Source organism: Syngnathus acus, chromosome 6 (assembly GCF_901709675.1).
Source record: "Syngnathus acus chromosome 6, fSynAcu1.2, whole genome shotgun sequence".
Lineage (NCBI taxonomy): Eukaryota > Metazoa > Chordata > Actinopteri > Syngnathiformes > Syngnathidae > Syngnathus > Syngnathus acus.
This window is the reverse complement of record NC_051092.1, coordinates 17,349,328-17,365,961: the sequence shown is the minus strand read 5'-3', so window position 1 is coordinate 17,365,961 and position 16,634 is coordinate 17,349,328. Positions and strand designations below refer to the sequence as shown.

At 42.5% G+C, this 16,634-nt stretch overlaps 1 protein-coding gene and 2 long non-coding RNA genes across 3 annotated transcripts in view; 2 read left to right on the top strand and 1 right to left on the bottom strand.

The window, feature by feature from the left end:
- The window catches only part of LOC119124049, a 793,622-nt gene that overhangs the window by 248,082 nt on the left and 528,906 nt on the right, over window positions 1-16,634 (bottom strand). The window lies entirely within an intron of this gene.
- Window positions 1-16,634, top strand: part of LOC119124129 — a 288,366-nt gene that overhangs the window by 3,038 nt on the left and 268,694 nt on the right. The window contains exon 2 of the long non-coding RNA XR_005098195.1: window positions 1,588-1,590. This is a non-coding gene — a long non-coding RNA (uncharacterized LOC119124129). The remainder of the gene's footprint in view (window positions 1-1,587; window positions 1,591-16,634) is intronic.
- Window positions 13,741-14,742, top strand: LOC119124119. The gene is made up of 2 exons (XR_005098184.1): window positions 13,741-13,845; window positions 14,618-14,742. It is a non-coding gene; the product is annotated as an uncharacterized LOC119124119 (long non-coding RNA).

The window sequence follows — 16,634 nt, the reverse complement described above, 5'->3', positions numbered from 1 at the left end:
AAACACGGAAATCCGCGGATCCACGGAAGATTCTCATCCCTGTATTGTTATTTTTGTCTTAAATTGCATAGGGTGTGGAATTAAATAAATCCTACTTCTTCCCACTCCTTTTTAGACAAGTAAACTCTGCCCACTTTGTGCAGTATATTGTATACTGTTTGTACCTAGCATTTCTACAAAGTCATAGTTACCTTATTTTTAATTTTTCATTTGATCGATTGATGTATAATTTACATGTTTGAAACAAATTTATTCATTCATTCCCCTCCCCTTTCACACACCCTCCAACTAACTGTGCTTCACTCTGTTTTCTTTCAGCCGATACGTATGGCTGGTTTGTTTTGTCTACAAGTTGTATTTTATTTTATTTCCTCTAGCTGTTGGTATTTTATTTGAATAACATTTTGTTTGTTATGATTCCATTGGTGACAATAAAGGTCAATAAAGGAGATTATTAACCCCATAAGAAATCAATGAACCTGGACTGAGTCAAATCTTTTGCGGAACTGATGAGTGATCAGTTAAGGACTTTCTAGTGATATAAGCACTGGCCACTAATATACTGTATCTCCTGATAAGACCTGACAAATTTTAATATTAATTTGTCCTATTGAAACCAATATACATACAGTTGCTATACAGGGTCCATGTTATCTAATACTACTCAAAAGTATTCAAAGCATTTGTATTTTTCTTCTCTCTCGTTCATTCATTCGCATATTTCAATTTCTTTTACCAACCCCCCCGCTTCACTGATCTCCACCTTATATATTTCTCTCCTGATGACTGAGTAAAAGCAAATTTGGCCATTGTGATTTGAAACTTTTGGTGGACATAAGAATTGGGATGACAATAAACTGTGGGTTACTAGATATTCAGTTTTTGCTAAATTATAAAGCTGCGATGAGTAGCTTCAATGGGTGACTGCTAGAAAGGGAAATTACAGGAGCTTGGTTGCATTAGGGAAAAGGTGCTCTAATATAGGGCATTGTTGGGCGGAATAAACAAATGGAGACTTTTTAACGCATAATATTCTATTTGTAATATGTTAAACGTTGAAAAGTGTTTTAATATTTTTGAATATGCTGACCTGATATGTAAAGGAGGTTATGGGATTATTTTATTTTGTAATTGGTTGTGCTTCGACAAGGACATGATATGCAAAGAGTTGAAGTGGTGGTAATTTATTCACCATACATAAAAGTGCTTGACACTATAGACGTTGTGGAATTCTGAATGCAAACATTTTTAACTTTTGGGGGTAGTGGGAGGATTTTTGAATGAGAGAGTCTGCTTTAATAGCATGACTCTCAGTAAGAACTTTGCCAAAATCGAGGATGACCAACTATATTTTTAAGATTTGGGGTTGTGGCAATCTCTGAGATATGGCCTTGCAAGGCAAGGGCTGGGACAGTGAGCTGAAGGATGATGGTTCATTAGACAAAACATAGCAGGCAAGGGGTGGAAGTATTCGTTTGTTTGTAGAAAGGGGAACGAAATGTGATATTGTTAAGAAAATATGACTATTTGTTGTTGGTTTTTGTTTTGTTTTTAGTGCGAGAAGGCCGATTTGCCTGTTTGGTATAGAAGGTTGCCGATCTTTTCTATAAGGTTTTATTTTGCATAAAGTGCATTGGGAATTTTCCCTATTACTATTTACCGGCTAAATATTGTTGTTCAGTTCACAAAGAAGACAACTGCTTGACTGGTTGGCCACATTAGATCAGTGGTCCCCAACCTTTTTTGCGCCACGGACCGGTTACATGTCAAAAATATTTTCGCGGACCGGCATTTATATAAATAAATAATACATTTATATAAATAAATAAATAAATAAGACATTTATAATAAATATATAAATACGATGAAATAAAATGATACGACTGACATAAAAACAAGTACAAATGACAAAAATAAAACTCACCATTACGTTGAATTAGTGGGAGCACTGAGTTTGTTTCTCAGAAACGAGCCGGTCCCATCTAGACGTAATCGGAGACAATGACACCCGAAGTGATTAAGGTTTGTCTTTTATTGCAGGATGCTTGGTCTCCATGTGTTGAAGCAGTTTTGAATGCTTCATTGCCTGGTTAGTTAGCCTGTCGCCACATATTAGCTTTGCGGGCTCGACTGGGGAAACATGTCACGTGACCGGGACGAGTGTCTTGACCTGAATTAATTGATCGTCTAATTTTTTTCTTTTATTTTATTTTTTTTTTCTGTGCGGCTTGGCGGCCCGGTACCAAGTGACCCACGGACCGGTACCGGTCCGCGGCCCGGTGGTTGGGGACCACTGCATTAGATGATATTGATTGTGGGGTCTCAGTTTTCACAGCATAAATTGGTTATCTGAGGGATTAAAAAAAAAAAAAAAGGATATCTAATGTCGTTTTAGATTTGACAAATTATTTACCGATGTGGAGTTTTGTTTTATGTAACTGGAAGTGGGTGTTCATCTTGAACAGAATATAGAAGGTGTCAGGTACTATTGTGGGAGTACAGTTGAATGTGTCAACAACTTTCAAGGGCTATATATCAACATTTATTGTGTCGGTTTGAATTGTGGATGTGTCGAACTCACTGACATGTTAGATTTTCTTAATTGGATTAGCACAGGGGTGCCCAATACGTCGATCGCGATCGACCGGTCGATCGCCAAGCCACTATTGGTCGATCGCGTGATATTAAAATGTATTTAATTTTTTTCGCACTTGACGCGTGTACAAACAACGGCGCTAACAACACAACACAAACACGCTAGCTCGCGAGTTCCCTCCAATTGTCAGAACCCTGTTTATTCTCTTAAACTTAAGAAAGGGTATAAAAATGAATGGGGCAGCTGGCCATAGTAAGAAGTATCACTTTCATAGGGAATGGGAGTAGGACTTTTTTTTCCACGATGATATATATACAGTGCCTTGCGAAAGTATTCGGCCCCCTTGAACCTTTCAACATTTCGCGACATTTCAGGCTTCAAACATAAAGATAGAAAAGTTAAATTTTTTGTCAAGAATCAACAAGTGGGACACAATCGTGCAGTGGAACGAAATGTATTGGATAATTTAAACTTTTTTAACAAATAAAAAACTGAAAAGTGGGGCGTGCAATATTATTCGGCCCCCTTGCGCTAATACTTTGTAGCGCCACCTTTTGCTGCAATTACAGCTGCAAGTCGCTTGGGGTATGTCTCTATCAGTTTTGCACATCAAGAGACTGGAATTCTTGCCCATTCTTCCTTGCAAAACAGCTCGAGCTCAGTGAGGTTGGATGGAGAGCGTTTGTGAACAGCAGTCTTCAGCTCTTTCCACAGATTCTCGATTGGATTCAGGTCTGGACTTTGACTTGGCCATTCTAACACCTGGATACGTCTATTTGTGAACCATTCCATTGTAGGTTTGGCTTTATGTTTTGGATCATTGTCCTGTTGGAAGATAAATCTCCGTCCCAGTCTCAGGTCTTTTGCAGACTCCAACAGGTTTTCTTCCAGAATGGTCCTGTATTTGGCTCCATCCATCTTCCCATCAATTTTAGCCATCTTCCCTGTCCCTGCTGAAGAAAAGCAGGCCCAAACCATGATGCTGGCACCACCATGTTTGACAGTGGGGATGGTGTGTTCAGGGTGATGAGCTGTGTTGCTTTTACGCCAAACATATCGTTTTGCATTGTGGCCAAAAAGTTCGATTTTGGTTTCGTATGACCAGAGCACCTTCTTCCACATGTTTGGTGTGTCTCCCAGGTGGCTTGTGGCAAACTTTAAACGAGACTTTTTATGGATATCTTTGAGAAATGGCTTTCTTCTTGCCACTCTTCCATAAAGGCCAGATTTGTGCAGTGCACGACTGATTGTTGTCCTATGGACAGACTCTCCCACCTCAGCTGTAGTTATTTGCAGTTCATCCAGAGTGATCATGGGCCTCTTGGCTGCATCTCTGATCAGTCTTCTCCTTGTTTGAGATGAAAGTTTGGAGGGACGGCCGGGTCTTGGTCGATTTGCAGTGGTCTGATACTCCTTCCATTTCAATATAATTGCTTGCACAGTGCTCCTTGAGATGTTTAAAGCTTGAGAAATCTTTTTGTATCCAAATCCGGCTTTAAACTTCTCCACAACAGTATCTCGGACCTGCCTGGTGTGTTCCTTTGTCTTCATGGTTCTCTCTGCGCTTTAAACAGAACCCTGAGACTATCAAAGAGCAGGTGCATTTATACGGAGACTTGATTACACACAGGTGCATTCTATTTATCATCATCAGTCATTTAGGACAACATTGGATCATTCAAAGATCCTCACTGAACTTCTGGAGTGAGTTTGCTGCACTGAAAGTAAAGGGGCCGAATAATATTGCACGCCCCACTTTTCAGTTTTTTATTTGTTAAAAAAGTTTAAATTATCCAATAAATTTCGTTCCACTTCACGATTGTGTCCCACTTGTTGATTCTTGACAAAAAATTAAAATTTTATATCTTTATGTTTGAAGCCTGAAATGTGGCGAAATGTTGAAAGGTTCAAGGGGGCCGAATACTTTCGCAAGGCACTGTATATATATATATATATATACCGTTTTTTTCCGTGTATAATACGCAAAATTTAACTAATTTATTGTCCTAAAATCTGGGGTGCGCATTATACATGGGTACAAAATGTTTGTAATTTTTTTTATTTATTTATTTTTTATTTATTTTTTTATTTTTTTTAAGAAAATCATGGTACAACAAAACCAGAAACAGGACTGACCGACAAAGACGTGGAACAAAAAGACAGGGTGACATTACCAAAGCCAGGAACAGAAACCAAACAGACATCATGACAGTAACACATGCAATGATCCGACGGTGAGCGAGGGGCAGACAGGACTTAAATACAAAACACGTTACAAGAACAATAGTGTGTTTGTACTTTGCTCTGGTCATTTCGTCAAAGAAGGGATAATAGTCCTCTTCTCTTCTTGACTGACAATGAATGTGATAGTTTAATACAATCAGCAAATAACAAAATGCGTATTACAGGTAATATTTTATTTCACAACACTTTGCCTTGTTCCTTTCGTCTCTGCTGTTCACTTCAAACACGCTCCATACGAACGCAATGCTCTCGTATCAGACGCTTGCTCGATCACCTGCTCGTTTGCTGTCACAATGTACCCTACACAAATCCGAAACATTTGTTGCGGCTCCGAGTCACGACGAGGGGCAAGTTTTGGTTTCCAAGGGTGTTTTTATTCCTCTTCAACGTCTCTCCCATACAGAGCCGCCTTTTTCACATGTCCGCACGTCACTTTCCTCTCTTTTCATCTGATCGCGGTGGTGCCTTTACGGGCAGTCGGAGAAATCAATGCCAACAAAAAAAAATACATCCAGCCTAGTTAAGACCATACCAAAGACTATAAAAATGGGACCCATTGCCTCCCTGCGTGTGTGACGATCATTGGGACTTAAAAAAAATAAAAAAAATAAAAATACAAATAAAAAATTGGGTGCGTATTATACATGGGTACAGGCTTTTTTCCAGCATCAACATGCCATTTTTAGGGTGCGTATTATACATGGGGGCTCATTATACACGGAAAAAAACGGTATACGTATATATATAATTTTTTTTTTTTTAAGTGGGTAAATCTTTGTGACTCTGTCATTTCAAAAGTAGCTCGCGAGCTGAAAAAGTTTGACTACCCCTGGATTAGCAGAAGTGGGACTACATACCATTTTGAGAAAACATTAATTCTTGAGTCTGCAATTTTTCTTTTTGTTTTCCTTTCTCTTTTTATTGTGATTTTAATGATGGGGGGTCAAGTAATAAATTGTGCAGGAGTTTATTTTTTTGGAGCCGTGTTTTGGAATTTAATACGTTCATGTTTCAGGTTTGAACTGATAAGTTCTCTATCCATGCTTTAAAATCCTTGAGTCAGTGAAACACTTGAGCAACTCGTGAGGGGTTGCTAAAGTATCAAAATAAAAAGCATTTAAGTGTTATAGGGGAGATGGAGGTTTATGTGTTTACCAGCTGATAGACTAACTACCATGAATATAATACCATTTGTGAATTGACATCTACAACTTGGAACTTGTAATTGCGATTTGTAAGGATATCATTTTCATAACATGCCAGGTTGTTAACAGAGATGACTGAGTTTTTTGACGTCACAGATCCAGCATTATCTGCCATGTCCAGAAGGAACCAGAGAAGCTACGTCACAGAGGCTGGAAGGGAAAAATCCTCTGACAACAACAATAAAATTTGGCAGACGCCAGTTGAATTAAACATGTGGTACCACCAATTTGGGTTAAAATGAGGCTGACGCGCCACGAAAGGGATTACAGTAAGGGATTGGCCACACCTATATGAGCGTGTGAAGGTGGATGCAATTGGACTATATGTATAAGGGATGGGCCCTCGAAAGCCCTTTTAACCCCGAGAGATGCAATGAGCTAACAGGCCTGATCAACCTGAGCTCTCATTGCACTCATGGGGACTGATCTTATATTTTCCTCTTTGGAAACGGAATTGAACAATCAAATAATCCATTCTGAGAATGAATCTTTTTCGTTATACCCCAAAAAAAGTGTTTTGGAGGGGAGGTCAATTACTCCATTAGTCCTGCAAGCGACACTCCTTTGGTTTCCTCCCCAGAGATAAGGTAATAGGTGACCAGAGTGGTTGACAGTCCGACATCTGCCTTACATCGTCCAGCGTGAAACCTCCAGGTACAGGTTTGTATAATTAACAAACAGCAAGATAGGTGAACTTAAAATTTATTATTGGGACTGGATTCCCATTATAATTTCTAATTTTATTAAGTGACAGATTTGCTGAAATTTAAGGAAAAAAGATATTGTTCATTACTGATTGAAGAGTAAAACAAGTGGAGTTTCTCATTATCTGAAGTTATAGAATAAAACCGGAAAACAAAATGTTTGGAAAATTGTAAATGTTTGACAATGTGGACATGATATTTTTGGTTTATTTTTATGTTTTAACATTTGTTTGTGTGTATTTTTGTATGTATGTATATATTTTCTAATATAAATTTTTACTGTTCTATAATACGACTCCCGCATTGGAGTTTCACTGTTGGTTGGGGTCTGTCGTATAAATTAAAATCATGCTCTGGTGTGTCTAACTCGTTCACTGACATGTTGGAAAAGTGGTTTGGTAAGTTGTAAGGGGTAGTCACTAGTGTAAATTTTTCTGGTGGGCTGGTCTTGGGAGAGTTTGTGTTTTGTGGTTGTTGCTGTGTTCCTTGCATTAGGGTCTTGATCACTGGACCTGTTGAGCGTGCAGTGGGGAATCATGGAAGGCCCCCACCATACCGAGCCGTCAAGTGGGGCAGGCACGGGATTTTTGCCGGTCCCTGTGGTTCCCGGATTGGAGGATGTGGTCGAGGAGGACGACGTTGTGTGATTAATTAGATGTAGGGTCCACAATAATTGATGATGAATATATAGTTATTTTGCTTGCTCATGTGCTACACAGGTTTCACCACTTGCACCGGGTACACCAATAATTGACACACCCACTACATTACAGGCACACTTATGGTGTATTAGTTAGATTCTTCCAGTCTGTACTGCACCACACTAATGGCCCCTGACGTTAGTGGCAACTCAATGAAAGGTCCGAAGGGGGCAGACCTGATGGTAAGAGCCTTGCCGTGTAGGGCAGTGATCCCCAACCTTTTTTGCGCCACGGACCGGTTACGTGTCAGAAATATTTTCGCGGACCGGCCTTTATATAAATAAATAATAGATTTATATAACTAAATAATACATTTATATAAATAAATAATACATTTATAATAAATATATGAATACGATGAAATAAAATGATACAACTGGCATAAAAACAAGTATAAACGACATTAAAATAAAAGTCACCATTACATTGAATTAGTGGGAGCACTGAGCTTGTTTCTCAGAAACGAGCCGGTCCCATCTAGGCGTAATCGGAGATAATGACACCCGAAGTGGTTAAGGTTTGTCCTTTAATGCAGGATGCTTGGTCTCCATGTGCCGAAGCAGTTTTGAGGGCTTCATTGCCTCGTTAGCTAGCCTGTCGCCACATATTATGCAGAGTGGGCTTGGCGCGTCATAGTCTTTTAAATGCAGCTTTCCTTTTCTTAGAAGTCGTAGCCTCTTCTTCTTCCGTCTCCGCATTGGGCTTTTTTCCCTTTCCGAAGAAGCTTTCCAAACATCTCTGTTTCTTGCTCATTTTTGCTTGCTTCGCGGGCTCAACTGAGGTGACATGTCACGTGACCGAGACGAGCGTCTTGACCTGAACCGACGGATGTAATTGGGAGAGAATCGCCAATTTTTTTATATTTTTCAAAATAAATACTTACTCATTTTTGCTAGCTTTGCGGGCTCGACTGGGGAAACATGTCACGTGACCGGGACGAGCGTCTTGACCTGAATTAATTGATCGTCGATTAAAACAATTTTTTTTTTCTGTGTGGCTTGGCGGCCCGATACAAAGTGACCCACGGACCGGTACCGGTCCGCGGCCCGGTGGTTGGGGACCACTGGTGTAGGGGACCACACGCACATATAGGTAGGATTTTTGCACACACGAACATGGGGTGGGAGGAACTGGCAGTTTAGGCCAGTTCAACAGGGGGAGCCACATCTTTTTTATCAAATGCTCAACTTTAGTTGAGTGACCTGTAAGGTCACTCAAACAGGGGGATTGTTAGAATAGGCCTCTTTGGCACATGTGATTAGCTAGGTAGCTTGAGCTATGCCGTTATATCGCTGTAACCCTTCTCTTGCTTCATTAGCTTTCTCTTCTCTATGACACTCTTTGCACATATGTAGAAGTCGCTCTCAGTTAAGACTACAAGGTCACACATTATCACACAGGCTAGGCAGAGTCGCCTCCTTGCAGGAAGTCGGCCCAGAGTAGTATAAGAGCAGGAACCTTGGCGCTGGGAGTTAGACCTTCTTCCGCATCTCGCAGAAAGGGCTCCACAGCTGTGCATTGATCATTCTGGCATATCCTTTCCTTTGGCATCCGTCTGTCTCGAGAGACAATGGTAGCGCCATGGAGCATGGAATCACTGGAGTAAAGTACAGCGTCTTGAGTGGGTCAGCAGTCCGATTCTGGCATGACAGTCTCTCCCACAAGCCGGACATACGAACTGAGTTGGTTGCTCTTGGGCCTCAGCTTCCTGTCTCTGTTTCCTGCGTTCACGCTTGCTTTCCAAATGCTGGATTCTTTTTTCCTCGCCTTTCCTGACTCCTTCATGAATGGCTTGGCACCAGGACTTACGATCCATCGCTTGAAGTTCCCAATTTTTCGTGTCGATACCTGTAAGGACCATGTCTCTTTTACACGCATCCTTAAAGCGCAGCATTGGACGACCCATCGGGCAATGTCCTGAAGCGAGCTCAGCGTAGAGTAAATCTTTTGGGATCCTTCCATCATTCATGCGCCGCACATGTCCAAGCCATCTCATTCGACGTTGACAAAGCAGGAGATGCATACTGAGGGAACCAGCCTTTTCCAGCACCGAAGTGTTCGTGACGCGCTCTTGCCAAGTGATGTCCAGAATCCGACGTAGACACCGGATGTGAAACTTTTCCAGTCGGTCCTCTTGGCGAGCATAGGTGGTCCATGACTCACTACCGTACAGCAATATTCCCAGGACGCAAGCCTGGTACACTTTGAGCTTGGTGTTCACTGTGAGTTTTTGGTTACCCCATACTCGCTTGTGAAGCTTTGCCTATGCGCTTTGAGATTTCAGCATCCAGTGACAAATTGCTGGCGACTGCTGAGCCCAGGTAGACATATTCATCCACAACTTCAAGCTGATTGTTTTCGACACTGATTGACGGTGGTACCTGTATGTTCTGACCCATGACTTTGGTCTTGGGTTCATCGACAATCCAAATGCTTTACAAGCATTAGTAAAACTGTCCATCAATTGTTGAAGATCACTCTGTGTGTGCGACTAAGGCTGCATCGTCTGCAAACAGTTCCCGTACCAAAAAGGTGCGGACCTTGGATTTACTCTTTAGGCGAGATAGGTTGAACAACTTTCCGTCGCTCCTAGTATGAAGATAGACGCCTTCTTCAGAATGACTGAATGCCAACTTGAGCATTTGTGAAAAGAATATTCCAAATAATGTTGGAGCCAGAGTACAACCCTGTTTCACCCCATTCTTTGTGGTGAATGGTTCCGATGATGTGCCGTCGAAGTTAACGGTGCACTGCATATTTTCATGGAAGGAGGTTGTGATGCTGAGCAACTTCGGAGGACAGCCAATCTTCTTCAGCATTTGGAATAAACCACTTCGGCTCACCGAATCAAAAGCTTTGGTAAGATCAATGAATGCAATATGAAGTGGAGTTCGTTGTTCTCGACATTTTTCCTGTAGCTGGCGCAATGAGAAGATCATGTCGACTGTAATAATAATAATAATAATTCATTAAATTTGTATAGCGCTTTTCAAAAACCCAAAGACGCTTACAGGGAACAAGGCAAAGACATACATGAGGGGAGGGGGACGGGGAAGAAACAATCGGATAAAATTAAGAAGAGGAAACCAGTTATGGGTAGGGGAGGTCATGAGCTTGGGAGAAGAGGTACGTTTTTAAACGGGACTTAAATATGGGGAGTGTGGGTGAGTCACAGACAGACATCTCTTGATGTGCAGGAGAAGGCTCTGTCACCGAAGGATTTGAGTTTAGATTTTGGGACTGTCAGACGTGAAGTATTGGAGGATCGGAGGGGACGGTTGGGGCAGTAGGGGACAAGGAGGTCGGATAGGTAGATCAGCTCATCAGCAAGCTCTATTAAGGCTGATAGCGATCCTGATTATTTGAATCAGGTGTGTTGTTGTAGGGCTGCACCTAAAACAGGCTGGATTGGCGCCCTTGAGGACCGGAGTTGGTGACCCCTGGTGTAAACAAATGTCAGATTTGTCCGTGAGCCATACGCAGTCACCAAAAGAGCCATATCTGGCTCGCGAGCCATAGGTTCCCGACCCCTGTGCTAGAGCATCAATGGCCTTGCTGAGCTCATCTAAGGTTGGTACATAGTCTAACTCGTCCATCACAGGAAGGTCTTCTAACGTACTGATTGCGTCTTGCGAAACTGGCGATGGATTGGCATACAAGTTGAGGTAGTATTCTACCCATCTCACTAGCTGTTTGCTTTTGTCAATGATGACTTCACCAGTCTTGGATTTTATGGGCGCATATTTCTTCACTAATTTTCCAGTAGCTTGTTTGATGCCTTCGTACATTGCCCTGACGTTGCCATTAGTTGAGGCATGTTGAATGGTTTCTGACAGCTGGAGCCAGTAGTCGTTCGCGCAGCGGCGGGCTGTTCTCTGGACGTTACCCCGTGCAGACTTCAGTTCCTGCAAGTTTTTTGTAGATGGGTGCTGCTTGTACTTGCAGAATGCTTTGCGTTTGACATCAAGGACTGACTCCATTTCGGCAATGTTCGCCTCAAACCAGTCTGTGTTATTGCGTTCCTTCTTACCATAGGTCAGAGTTGCTTCCGTCTGAATGGTAGTGCGGATAAACTTCCACCTGTCTTCAGCACACTCTCGATGATCATTTGAGAGCGTGCTTTCCAGTCTTGCGATAAACTCGGCGTTCTTGTTTACACAGCTTGTCTTGCCGATATTGATGTGTGGCTGACACTTCGACTTCGAATGATAAAACCTCTTGAGCTTAAGATTCAATTTGCTCACAATCAATGAGTGGTCAGTGTCGCAGTCGGCGCTGTGGTAAGCTCTCGTGTTGCAGACGCTATTGAAAGAGTTACGTCGAGTGACTACAAGGTCAAGTTGATGCCAGTGTTTTGATCTCGGATGTCTCCAAGACACTTTGCGACATGCCTTGTTTTGAAAGTAGGTGTTGGTACCACACAAGTTGCGAACAGAGCATAGTTCTAGAAGCCTTTGACCATTTTCATTCATCTTTCCAACGCCGTGAGATCCTAATACTTCCGGCCATGACACCTGGTCCGCACCCACCCTCGCATTGAAGTCACCTTGGACATAAAGGTGCTCAGATACAGGGATTGCACTCAGGATGGAATCTAAAGATTCATAGAAACTGTCTTTTGTTTCTGCTGCAGCCTGTAGCGTTGGGGCGTAAACACAGATGTTAGCTGGACCTTTGGTTGTTGAAAGACGCATTTTGAGAGTTCTTTCCGTGCCATTGGTAGGAGGTTCGATCATTTCGATGAAGTGATTCTTCACGGCGAAGCCCACTCCATGTTCCTTTGGTTGATCATCATTTTTTCCTTGCCAGAAAAAGGTATAGTGCTTTTCTTTCAATGATCCACTTCCAGACAGTCGTGTTTCCTGTAAAGCAGCGATGTCTATATTCAGCCTGTACAGTTCGCGATCAATCACCGCCATCTTTCGAGTGTCTTTTACTGCTTGAAGATCTTCAGTCAGACCGGGTCTCATAGTCCGTACATTCCAGGTACCCAGCTTGAGAGCTGGTAAGATCCTGTTTTTTATCTTGTTCGCAGGTACAAAGTTAACGATCTACTTGTCGAGCCTTAACTGTTAGCTCCAGGTACCCTCTGAAGCAGGTAGACCGTGATGGGTCAGCACCTTACTGACCGGGGGCTGCCCGGCTTTAGGCGGGCGATAGCTGACCAGTGAGACTTCGATGGTCTCTCCCACCGTCGAGGACAACCCGTAGCGTCCGACTCTGCATCAACTGAGCATGGACTTATAACTCGTAAACTGCTGTCCTCCGTGTTGTGCTCTCACCAGACGGCGAGGCTGGAGTATCCTCTCCAGGGCGCTAGCCAGGGCAGAATTTTTGAAGATCATGCGTTGCCCATTAAACATGACTCCACTCTCGGCTGCACTAACTTGATCCAAGGGAACGCTACGCATTACATTTCGAGCTGGTTTAGCTGCAGGAGCTGCCGGAGAGATGTCGACGTCGACTATCCAACCGTCTTCGGGGCTCCACTCCGAATTCTGGCATACATTAAATCAGGGCTGTGGACTCGGTCGGATTTTTGCACCGAGTCCGAGTCCGAGTCCGGCCTCTTGACCACGAGTCCGAGTCCGAGTCCGAGTCCGGCTGTCCATTTTTTCTGTTAATTCATGTGACTGCTTAGTCTTTATTCAAGGCTAATTTAGATCAAAATCTAAATAATTACAACAGTTTTGTGATGGCTTTGACTTTATTAAACATATAAACGAATACAATAAACAGATACTTTCAAGTTTTAATCATTAATTACACCATTATAGCTCAGACATTTATCTAAACACAAATAATTAGTGACGACCCCACAACTATCGAAACACATCAATGATATAAACTGGGTGACATAATCGTCCTTGACATTGGTACATAATGTAAACATTAGCCTAAGTGCAACTCAACGTGGCCGCATTGATCGTAACTTACGCTCCGTTTCCCCCCCAAATCTAGAGGCAAAACATTGTTCTCTCGCTGCTCCCGGGTTCTTCCATCTTGGCTGCGCGCGGGGCATTGTGGGTCTTGTACGTGCACGCACGCAGGCAGGCAGGCGCGGGCGCGCACGCAACAACTAAATTTGTCTTCATAACAAGCAAGCAGGGCTGTGGACAGTATTCCTATGCGCATTCTCAGCAGCATGATGAAAATAAAATTGAACGTATTTTTTTTATTGTCGGACTCGGTGGACTCGGTCAAAATCAGCACCGAGTCCGAGTCCGGCAAAAATGGCAGAGTCCGACCGAGTCCGAGTCCCCGAGTCCGAGTCCACAGCCCTGCTTGTAACGTCACGTGACTTGATGTCTCCCAATGGCATTCCTCCAACTCAGGAACTAGGAAGTAAATATTGCCACGGATCTATTGACAACAATGGACTTTGTTTGCACTTGGTAAGTTCTTATTTAATATAAATTCATATTGAAAATGGCTAAGGATAGCACCGAGGCTAAGAACGTGCAGTGTGAAAAGCCCTAAAATGTGATAGGATGTTAGGAGTCATCAGCAGTTTATATGCAGTCAATTTTGGCTTCAGAGATTACACATGACTAATTTACGTTACAGAGAGTAGCTACAGTAACTCCTGGTTTTGCCTTACCGTCTTTCACAGATTGTAATCTCACATAAACGTTAGTCAAACAACCCTAACCCAATGCTAATAATAATTGTTTCACATTCTTGTTGGGTGTTTCACTAGCATGTTGTGGGTAGGGGAATACCATTAAACAAGATCAAAGAGAGGATCATAGTGGTAGAAAACATTTATATTTGTAACACAATAACATTGTCCATTTATTATTAACGGTGTTCAGACAGTCCAAACACACACACACACACACACACACACACACACACACACACACACACACACACACACACACACACACACACACACACACACACACACACACACACACACACACACACACACGTCTGTACAAGGTAGGTGTTTCACAGAAGTGCTTGTATTCTCGTTGATACTGTATGTTCCCTGTGCTCTTGTCTTCGTCATTTTTCTCAGTTACGTGTGCCTCTGCGTCTTCTACATTTGAAAGGGAAACAAAGTGGGATGGGGGGTTAGATAGAGAGATAATGTGATGACTAACTTTATGTATTGTAGTAGCATTGCTCCAAAATGTATTGGTTGTTTTTCTGTTTCCCCAGATGCTCAACCTTGGACGACACTACAGATATCTTCTAGGCCTAATCTAATCTAACCTAGCCTGATGGGTCTATCGTAATCTTGCAAGATCAAAGATTGAGCTGGACACCCCTGCACTGTAGTTACACATCACAAAAGCAACATTCTGTTGATTCCTGTCTATTCCAGACTAGATCTGACCTTGACTCATACATGCTGTCCATGTTACAGGATTAAAATGCTGTGTCCATGTTACAGGATTAATACACATCTCTCACACCCATATTCATAGCTTTCTCCTTAAGAAAAAAACCAGAGCAAATTTCACGGCCAGTCCAGGAAAATAAAGTACAGTCAGGGCTGTGGACTCGGACTCGGGGACTCGGACTCGGTCGGACTCGGTCATTTTTTGCCGGACTCGGTGCTGATTTTGACCGAGTCCACCGAGTCCGACAATAAAAAAAATACGCTCTTTGGCTGGTTTCATGCGGCTCTTTTACGTTCATATCAACATTTGTGTTTATTTTTCGTGCGTATTTGCTTCGCTTGAGTTCAATATGGTTTTTGGTCAAACGCGCATGCGCGTGAGGGGAAATCCCGCAAAGGAGGAGGGACAAACAGAGCGATTGGTTTTGCTGGCTTTTTAATGAATGGCGACTGTGACTACGGGGGCCCATTAGGTCCAGAAAAGCTGACAAGACGCTTGCCAAAATGGCAAGGAAAAAATGCACAGCTAAACGAATATATGACGATGAACACAGGACGTTTTTAACAGAGTTAAAGTTGTTTTTTGTTGAACACTATGGCAAGCCATTCTGCCTGATATGTCGGACGTCATTGGCGCATTTAAAAGCTTCAAATGGTCAGCGCCACTTCAGCTCACTTCATGCCAATATCGATAAGGACTTTGCAAAAGGGACTGAATTTCGCAAGCACAAGTTTGGAGACTTTGAAAAGTCAGGCAGAAAAATAGGTACAGTTTTTCAAAAAAATTACGAAGCACTCAGAGACTGTCACACTTGCATTGTTTCAACTGGCTTGGAACATTGCACGGGCTAAAAAGCCATACAATGAAGTGGAGTTCGTTAAAATATGCCTCAGTGACGTTATTGAATTTTATTTTCATCATGCTGCTGAGAATGCGCGTAGGAATACTGTCCACAGCCCTGCTTGCTTGTTATGAAGACAAATTTAGTTGTTGCGTGCGCGCCCGCGCCTGCCTGCCTGCGTGCGTGCACGTACAAGACCCACAATGCCCCGCGCGCAGACAAGATGGAAGAACCCGGGAGTAGCGAGAGAACAATGTTTTGCCTCTAGATTTGGGGGGGAAACGGAGCGTAAGTTACGATCAATGCGGCCACGTTGAGTTGCACTTAGGCTAATGTTTACATTATGTACCAATGTCAAGGACGAATATGTCACCCAGCTTATATCATTGATGTGTTTCGATAGTTGTGGGGTCGTCACTAATTATTTGTGTTTAGATAAATGTCTGAGCTATAATGGTGTAATTAATGATTAAAACTTGAAAGTATCTGTTTATTGTATTCGTTTATATGTTTAATAAAGACAAAGCCATCACAAAACTGTTGTAATTATTTAGATTTTGATCTAAATTAGCCTTGAATAAAGACTAAGCAGTCACATGAATTAACAGAAAAAATGGACTGCCGGACTCGGACTCGTGGTCAAGAGGCCGGACTCGGACTCGGTGCAAAAATCCGACCGAGTCCACAGCCCTAGTTACAAGTTTTGATTGGTTCTGCAGCAAAGGACCCCTTTGCAGCAGTGCCTTTTGCGTTTCGCAATCAAACATTGATTTTCATAAAACGATGACCAAAAAACAGCTCCCAACAATCAGAGATGTGGTAATATAAAATATATGTAGGTCATATTAAAATATCACATCCTCCCTACAACTAGGTCAATCATTTCACTAACGAAAGCCTCTAGCGAGCTTCGGCCCGCCACCTAACACTGATCCGTTGGCTACAGTCTCTCACCCGGTCGTGAACGGGAAGTTGCGTCACTGACTCGTCC